At 41.3% G+C, this 9,708-nt stretch overlaps 1 protein-coding gene across 1 annotated transcript in view; it reads left to right on the top strand.

The window, feature by feature from the left end:
* The first annotated feature begins 9,313 nt into the window (after positions 1-9,313).
* The window catches only part of LOC107154820 (core histone macro-H2A.2), a 53,365-nt gene continuing 52,970 nt past the window's right edge, over positions 9,314-9,708 (top strand). Inside the window, exon 1 of the mRNA XM_015500544.2 lies at positions 9,314-9,708. This exon is cut by the window's right edge and continues 1 nt beyond it. The gene's annotated coding sequence lies outside the window, so the exon portion shown is untranslated.

The following is a 9,708-nucleotide window of genomic DNA, read 5'->3' as shown; positions in this document are numbered from 1 at the left end:
GTTCAAAAACTACTTACACACCAGGCGCAGTGAAACAGGAGGCCGAGGCAGGAGGATTGCATGTTCAAGTCCAGTCTCAGCAACCTAGCAAGGCCCTCAGCAACTTAGGGAGAGCCTGTTGCAAAATAAAATACAAAAAGGGCTGGGGATGTGGCTCAGTGGTTAAGCGCCCATGGGTTCAAGCCCAGGTGCAAAAAAAAGAATTCCCGAGGATCCTCAGAAAACACAAATATGACCTCTGTACCCAGAGAGAAACATGCAGCAAAAATCACATGCTCAGGAAGACACAGAATAAACCAGGATTTCACTCCCTTGAAGAGGACACCTGCAGCCTGCTGTTGCAGTCCAAGGGAAAGGACCTTGGAGTATCTGCCCTTGTGCCTTTTGATTTCTGTACTATTTTCAAGTATTATTTATGTTTCAAAATGTTTGGGAAGCAAAAATAAATGAAATACTTGCAGGGAGAGATGGTTTTGTTCATTTTAAGAGTACTTCAGAGCATGGGGCTGTAGCACAATGGTAGAGCACTTGCCTAGCGTGTGTGAGGCGCTGGGTTCACTCCCCAGCACTGCCAAAAAGAAGGGGGGTCAGAAAAGAGACCAGTGCCTTTTTGTCCCTCCCTTATGACTCAGGCTAGTTTTGTGAAGAGAATTATGTACTTAAGAAGCACCATACTTCGGGCTGGGGTTTAGCATATGGAGATTCCTCAGTGGTAGAGTGTTTGCCTAGCGTGTGTGAGGCGCTGGGTTGGATTCTCAGCACCACATACAAATAAAATAAATGCCCATTGACAACTAGAATATATATATATATATATTTTTTTTTAAAGGAAGTACCATACTTCATTCAAAATCAAATATTCAATACAGTCAACTGATCCTTGATAAGAGCATCAAGAATACACAATGGGGGGGGGGCTGGGGTTGTGGCTCAGTGGTGAAGTGCTTGCCTCCCATGTGTGAGGCACTGGGTTCAATTCTCAGCAGTGCATATAAATAAATGAATAAAATAAAGGTCCATCAACAACTAAAAAAAAATTTTTTTAAAGACACCATGGGGAAAGGATGGTCTCTTTAATCAATGATGCTGGAAAAACTGGAAACTCACACACAAAAGAATGAAAGGGGACCCCCATCTTACACCGCTCAAATTAATTTGAAATGGATTAAAGTTTTAAACAGAAGATATGAAACTGTAGAACTCCTGGAAGAAAACGGGGAAAGTTTTTTGACATTAGTCTTGGCAATGATATTTTGGTTATAACTCCAAAATCACAGAAAACAAAAATAAAAAAGAAACCAAAGGGATTACATAAGACCACAAAACTTCTTCACAGCAAACATTGTACAAAATGAAAAGAAAACCTACAGAACAGGAGGAAATATTGCAAACCATATTCTAATAAGGGGTAAAGTCTCAAATATATCAGGTACTTGCACAACTCAATAGCAAAAATAATAATAATGATAATACAATCAAGAACATGAAGACAGAGCCTACAGAATGGGAGAAAATCTTTGCCACCTGCACCTCAGATAGAGCATTAATCTCCAGGATATATAAAGAACTCAAAACACTTAACACCAAAGAAAAAAACAAATAACCCAATCAATAAACGGGCCAAGGAACTGAACAGACACTTTTCAGAAGAGGATAACAATCAATCAATAAACATGAAAAATGTTCAACATCACTAGTGATTAGAGAAATGCAAATTAAGAGATTTCATCCCACTCCAGTCAGAATGGCAATTTTCAAGAATACAAGTAACAATTAACAATAAATGTCGGCAAAGATATGGGGGGAAAGGCACACTTACACATTGCTGGTGGGATTGCAAATTGGTGCAACCGCTCTGGAAAGCAGTATGGAGATTCCTCAGAAAACTCAGAATGGAACCACTGTTTGACCTAGTTATCCCAGTCCTTGACTTATACCCAAAGGACCTAAACTCAGTGTACTACAGTAACACAGTTACATGGATGTTTATAGCAGCCCAGTTCACAATAGTTAAACCATAAAACCAAACTAGGTACCCTCCAAAAGATGAATGGATAAAGAAAGTGTGGTATATATACACTATGGATTATTATTCGGCCATAAAGAAGAATGAAATATGGCATATGCAGGTAAATGGGTGGAACTGGAGACCTATCAGGCTAAGTAAAATAAACCAATCCCCAAAAAACAAAGGCCAAATGTTCTGTCCTATATGTAGATGCTAACACACAATAGGGGGAGTGGAATAAAAGTTCATTGGATGAGACAAAGAGGAATGAAGGGAAGGGAGGTGGGAGGGGGATAGAAAAGACAGTAGAATAAATCAGACATAACTTTCCTAATATCTTATATGAATACACGATCATGTATAACCACAAGAATGGGAAGGTATACTCCATGTATATAGGTCAAAATACATTCTACTGTGATGCAGAACAAATAGAAAAAGAAAAAGAAAAACCCACAGAAATTACTCCATTAAAAAATAAGCAAATAGCTGTTTTTCCAAAGAAGACATACAAATGGCCAACAGGTACATTTTTATGCTCAACAGCGGTAATGATCAAAGAAACTCAAAACCGCAATGAAATATCACTTCATATCTGTTAGGAAGGCTATTATCAAAAAGACAAGAGATGAGGGCTGGGTCTTGGCTCAGAGGTAGAGCCCTCGATTAGCATGCATGAGGCACTGGGTTCGATCCTCAGCTCCACATAAAGTAAAATAAAGACCCTGTGTCCACCTATAACTAAAAAAATTAATATTAAAAAAAAAAGACAAGAGATGAGCATTGGTGAGGCTGAGGGTGTGGATACAGGAAAACCCTTGTGCATTGTGGGTAGGATGTAAATTAGTCCAGCCTTTTGAAATATCCTACGGAAGTTTCTTGAAAAATTAAAAATAGGACTTGCAACTGATCCTGCCGTCCCACTTATCGGTCTATGTCTAAAATGAAAGAAAACCAGCAGCTCAAAGATCCATGTGCACTCCCCTGTCCGCGCAGGCTCAGTCACCATAGCCGAGATGTGGAAACGGCCTGTCTGCAGATGCGTGAGCGTATAGAAAAAAGGGCGCGTGCAGTGAACTGTTATTCAGCTCTACAAGAAGAAGGAAATTTTGCCATTTGTGACAACATGAATGAGTCTCAAGGGCATTATGCTAATTGAGAAAAGTCCAGCAAGACAAACACTATATGATCTCACTTACATGTGAAGGATCTAGTGTCACGCAAATAGTTAACAATACTGTATTGTCAGCCAGGCGCAGTGGCCTGCACCTGTAATCTCAACAGCTCAGGAGGCTGGGGCGGGAGAATCACCAGTTCAAAGCCAGCCTCAGCAACTTAGCAAGGCCTTAAGCAACTCAGTGAGACCCTGTCTCTAAATAAAATATTAAAAAGACTGGGGAGGAGGCTCAGTGGTTAAGTGCCCCTGGGTTCAATCCCTGGTACAAAAAAAAAAAAAATACTATATTCAAAGTACTATATACATTTATTTCACTTTATACATATATCATGTGGGACACCTTCAACATATACAATTTGATTTGTCAGTTATTCCTCAGTAAAATGAGGGAGGGAGGGAAATAAATCCAGGAATAAATAAATCAGCCTTCTCTCCAGCTTCTTCCCCTGGCGTGGGCGGCAGGGCAGGTGAGACAGGGCACAGAGCCTTCCCCTCTTGCCATTTCTATTTCACCAGTCTCTGTCCCTTTTACTTCTAGTATTAATAGTAAGATCTATCTTTCAACGAGGGCCAGCAATGACATCCCCGGATCAAGTAGCCAAGGTCATTGAACAGTGGTTTGTCCTCTTGTCCTCCAGAAAATAATCCGAGCTTGGGATCAAGCCTGTGGTTCTGTCCCCACTCCATTGGGCAGTGAACTTCGACGTGTGACCATAGCTCATTAAATGCTTTTATTTGGATTTTTTTTCCAAGAAGGGAACATGTTTCTCATGCAGCAATCTTAATAGATGCAACTGGGCACCATTTCTTGGCTTTGAGGTAATGAAAAATTAATTACCATACTTTACAAGTAATAGTTTCCACCCATTTCACTCCCTTAGAAGTAAATATATCATAAATAGTTACTGTTATACCAGTGGTTGGGGGATTGGGCAGCCTGTCGTCCATAAATCCTTTCTCAACAGACATGTTATTTCTTCTGGGGAACAAACAGATTTGTTTTAGATCAGAGAGTCAACTGACAGATGGCCTTTGTAAAAACACACCATTTGTATAAATAAATTATAGTTTTACTATGGTGTTCTGCATTTGTGGATTTGGGAAATCAATGCCCCCTTTCTTTGGAATGGGCCTGAACTGTAAAGAGCAATTTTGTTTAGGTGTAAGGTCACATTGCACAGATCTGCCAACACAGTCACAGAGATCCAAATTCTCTAGATGCTTGCTGCTACTCCCCGTCACAACTGTCACAAAGAGCTCTGCCTGGAGGTAACGGGATGATCTCTGCCCGGAGGTATCAGAGAGCATCACCAAGCAGAACAGAGATACCAGCTGGCACATTGCCCTTAGCCCTGGGTTCTGTTGCCATTCGACTTAATGACACCACATGCTTTATTTTCCCAACCAAAACTTTGCATAATTGGGGATGACAGCAAATTTGTCTTAAAGATCCAAAACATTGAATTTTCCTTTCCAAAACAGTTTATAAGTTAGACAGGTGCCTGGTGTATACCTATAATCCCAGCAGCTCAGGAGGCTGAGGCAGGAGGATGGAGAGTTCAAAGCCAGCCTCAGCAATTTAACAAGGCCCTAAGCAACTCCGTCAAGACCTTGTCTCTAAATAAAATATAAAAAAAGTTTGGGAATGTGTCTCAATGGTTAAGCACACCTGGGTTCAACCCCAACAACAACAACAACATCAAAAACAGGTCCTAAAACCATCAGTTTGGATCAAGAAAATAAAAATTTAACATTAATCATGTTCACTATTAAAAATATAACAATATGGGGCTGGGGATGTGGCTCAAGTGGTAGCATGCTCGCCTGGCATGCGGGCCGCCCGGGTTCGATGCTCAGCACCACATACAAACATGTTGTGTCTGCCAAAAACTAAATAAATAAATATTTAAAAATTCTCTGTCTTTAAAAAAATATAACAATATGAAAGACTTTACATGTTTCTAGCTTAAAAAATTTAATCAGATTGATTGCCTAGTATATTCCCAGCAATAAAGCATTTTCGGAAGCTTTATTTATTCTTTAAAATAATGAGATACTCCTAGTCTGGTGTTTGTCTGCATTCATAGCTTCAGACCCCTAAGTTGCTATTTAGGGTTATGCCAGCTGGTGCTTTGATGGAATTAATGAATGCAGCATCCAGAGTTGCCCAACTTACATCCAAAGAAGAGCTTAAACTAACACCTTCCATCTGTTTTTATGGTACTCCCAGGAAATCTCAGGTTACTTTAAAGGAGATCAGAAACTCCAACAAAATTACTCTGGATACACAAATCTCACACACATATACTCACATATGCCAAATATAAATATACCCACATGCACATATTCATTCTGGAAGAGACAAAGTCAGGAAATTCATAGGTCCCCAAGATCCTAGAAGGGTAAAAGAGTCACAGATTATATCATACACTGGATCAGAACTAATGTGGAAAAAAAGTCCACTTACTTCACACAACATCACACATTGGATCATGTGAAAGAAAAAAAGGATTCTGTGGGGCAAAACAAAAGTTAATGATGCTGGTTCTTAAATGATGCTTTTGTGGATGAGTTACTAATAGATCCAACAGGACATGAACCTGGTTGCATTTCTGACTTATTTCATCCTTTTTTTTTTTTTAAATCTCTAAGTCACGCTACGCAGTGGTCTCTGAGTGGAGAAACAATTCATCTTGCATCTCAATAAAATTTTACTAGATATTCCTGTTGCTAATGGAGCCAAAGCAGAATCAATACACGTATTCATCATGTTACACACACATACAGGTCAAGGGTTAAGAAAATGTTTTCAGCGCAGCTGTAATCAGACAAACCTCCTATAATTAGACTGTTGGCTGACTCTTTGAGGTTATGTACTGGGAGGGGTCCAAGGGGCTTTCAATCATATTACTGAGGGCAAAATTCCTTTGCTTAAATCAAATGCACTTTCCTACAATCAGATTAAAGAGGCAATCAAGAGCATGAACCTGTCATTTCCTTATTCTCTGTGACCAAGTTTCCCACTCACTCTCTGCCTCAATTTTTCCTTCTGTAAAAAGGAGGAATAGTGCTTGCCCCACAGAACTGCTATGAGAATTAAAAGCACTATAAGGTAAAGTTCTTGGCCCAGTGCCCACAGCAAGCTTTCAATAAGGTGTTATTATTATCATCATTCATTACCCAACCTGCCAGATGTTCCTGAGCTAGAGGTAACTGCAGAACTCAAAAGATTTCTGATAAACTTATAATCATGTTGGCTACTTTAAATATATTTTAATTAAATGATAATATCTTAGCATTAGATTTTTTGTGTTAAATTTTCAGTATTAAACATATGTAATTTACTTGATCTGAATATTAATTTGCATATTTGTCCCACATACATTCTGAACAGCTTGGAGTTGGGGGAAGACTGTGTTGGAGCCGGGCATGGTAGCACATTCCTGTAATCCAGAGGCTCAGGAGGCTGAGGCAGAAGGATCCCAAGTTCAAAGCCAGCTTCAGCAACTTAGTGAGGCCCTAAGCAACTCAGTGAGACCCTGTCTCTAAATGAAATATAAAAAAGGGCTGGGGTTGTGGCTCAGTGGTTAAGCGCCCCTGGGTTCAATCCCGGGTGCAAAAAGAATAATAATAATAAGTGCATTGGCTGGGTATGTGGAAATGTATTGGAAGTTCCACCACTGATGACGTGTGTGGCCGTGGCCACGGCCACAATTACCAGATTTCTTCCTATAGCAAAGGGTTTGAGCCAGGTGACCTCTATGTAACACCTTCTATTCTAGGAACAAAAGTATTATTAAGCTGGCATTGCCCTGAATTCTGTGACCTGTGACTGCATCATCTGCAATCCTCCTTGACTTGCAGTGACGCCACTTACAGTTTTGCAGCTTTGTGATGGTGTGAAAGCAAAAAGCATTCAGGAGAAATCATTCTTGTAATTTTGTGTTTTGACCTGCTCCCAGGCTGGAGATATTGACGTTAGGTCCTCTTATGATGCTGAATGGCGGTCAGCTCAGAGTCAGCCCGAGATCATGCCAGAAAAGAACCTATACCCCACAATGGGCTTATGGGGAGGGGGGTAATCCCAGCATAAAGGAGGAACATCTGTATTTAAAGAAACCACCCAGAATAAAATGGGAAAATCCTAACTAAAAAGTTCCCTAGCCTAGCGCTTCCCAGGATAGCTCGTAACCAAATGCTAGTGTGAAAGAAGTTACACAGAATTCACATTAAATTGACCACATATGCCATCTTTATTGAGAAATTAGAGGGAGAACACAAATTTAATATATACTGACAAATTATTCAACTACATTTCACTCAGCATGGCTGATTGAGAGAAAGAGTATGAGTATTTTTCAGGCACTCCTAGAACTCTTGAATGTTGGCCTGAAGCTTATTTCTGGAGAAATAAGAAAGAAGATAGGCACTTCCTCCAGAAAGGAGGAAAGACATTATTAGAAGATGCCACAGAGAATCACTTGAAATCCTTTAAATATACATCTCAGGAAAATGGGACTTTATCCCACCTGGATTTCTGACCTGGCAAGTACCTCCCAAGACAAACAGGTAAGTCATACACAGAGAGCACGAAAGACTTAGGAAGAAGAGGGAAGGAAGTTCCAATCAGCAGAGACTACAGAGTCCAGGAGAGTTTGGGAAGCCATGGAGATTTAAATGGAGATTTGTACCTTTATGATACATGCATGATTTGGAAGGAAATCAAAGAGGAAGACAGCCGACTTCTCAGCAAAAACACATATTTAAAATGCACATGTTCTCTTTGGATTGGGCAGTGAGGGGAGGGGAGGGGGCATGGGGGTAGGAAAGATGGTCGAATGAGATGGACATCATTACCCTAGGTACATGTATGACTGCACAAATGGCGTGACTACATCATGTACAACCAGAGAAATGAAAAGTTGTGCTCCATTTGTGTACAGTGAATTGATATGCATTCCACTGTCATGAATAACAAATTAGAACAATTTTTTTTAAAAAATGCACGTGTTCTATCACGGAAGCTAGCACACATATATCATCTTGGAGACTTAAGAGGCCGGAATAGGAGGATCACAAGTTCTAAGCCAGTCTCTGCAACTTAAGTGAGAACCTGTCTTGAAATAAAAAGGGCTGGGGTAGAACACCCACCCCTGGATTCAAACCCCAGTACCACAAAAAGAAAGAAAGAAAAGAACATGTCCTACATACATCCAAAGTGTTATCTATAAATGCTAGTAACAGCCATGGTTAACTTTAGTACAGATCCTGGGGCATGAGCATTGGGCTTCTTCCTATTCAGGCAAGGAGGCTTTCAATCATCCTAAAGTGCCCCGTTGCCTAAATACAAGCTTATAGCAACAAATATACACAGTATTACCAAATGATAAGACTGGGAAAATCATCCATTTGGCCAATGCTGGAGAATCCTGTTTTCATCTAGGTTTCTGTTCTTTGAAGAAATTAAAATGTTGCTTTCTGGAATTTTTGGATTCATCAAGGAGAATTCAGAGGAAATATGGATGGTCCATAGCAAGTTAGCATTTCCTGCTGAACAAATTTCTTCAACTGGCCCTCCAGCCATGCGCCCTTGCCAACATTTCACAATACAAAAGAGAACCATGGCTTCCAGTAGGAGCAGAGCAACTAATCCCCATTGTCACACCTGATATGGCCCACCATAGCTCCATAAAGATGCGTTTTCTATCGACTAATAAAAATTGGTCCTTAAGACAATAGCCGGATGCTAACCTCAATACCCATTGGATATTGCAAATTAATACAGTGAAAGCAACCCAACTAAAAATTATGCCCAGACACAGTCTCACCAGCCAAAATATAATCAGCTACTTCAAATATTACACAACAACCTATTCTAAACAGGTCTTAATTAAAAGCAGACAAGCACGGATACATAAATTCTCAGTTCTTGTGGCTGTGGCCACCCTAGGCTACCTCCCCAGTGGTGAACGCAAACGTTAATGTGGTGATTTCAGGACACTGAGAGCAAGGAAAGTAGCATTTTTGGCGTTCACCTTCTAAGGCTCTCCCCAGAACTGCCAGAACACCCGCGCCTCCTTCTCCCACTAAAGGTGGATCTAGCTAACAGGAGACTCTGGATGGTGACCATGGTGCCTCTGTCCCCACCTTTAGCCTCATCTTAGCAAGTGGTCCTCTGCGGATCCAACAGATCCGCCAGCTACGCGGAGGCCGCGCGGTTTCATCATTAACGCTCCTGAAGGACAATAGCTCATCAAGCCCCACCGAAAGCCCCGGACCCATCGCGGAGCCAGGGCTGGCGGGGGATGAGGCTGAGCGACTCCTCCTAGAGGTGGTTATGTGGAGAAGGAGCAATCCCTTCTCCCTCCTCCTCCTCCCCCCGCTACTATCCGCGGCCCAGAGAACTGCCGCTTGCCGCCATTGACACGCACAGATAAAACCCAAAGAAAGGCAAAGAGTCCTGCCCGGCACCGGCGCCGCGCGGGCCGAACCTGCGCCCGGGGAGGGGCGCGCAGAGGGCACC

The sequence above is a fragment of the Marmota marmota genome, unplaced genomic scaffold (genome assembly GCF_001458135.2).
Source record: "Marmota marmota marmota unplaced genomic scaffold, marMar, whole genome shotgun sequence".
In the NCBI taxonomy this organism is placed as follows: domain Eukaryota; kingdom Metazoa; phylum Chordata; class Mammalia; order Rodentia; family Sciuridae; genus Marmota; species Marmota marmota.
The sequence above is the reverse complement of the archived record's forward strand: the minus strand, read 5'-3'. Positions and strand labels throughout refer to the sequence as shown.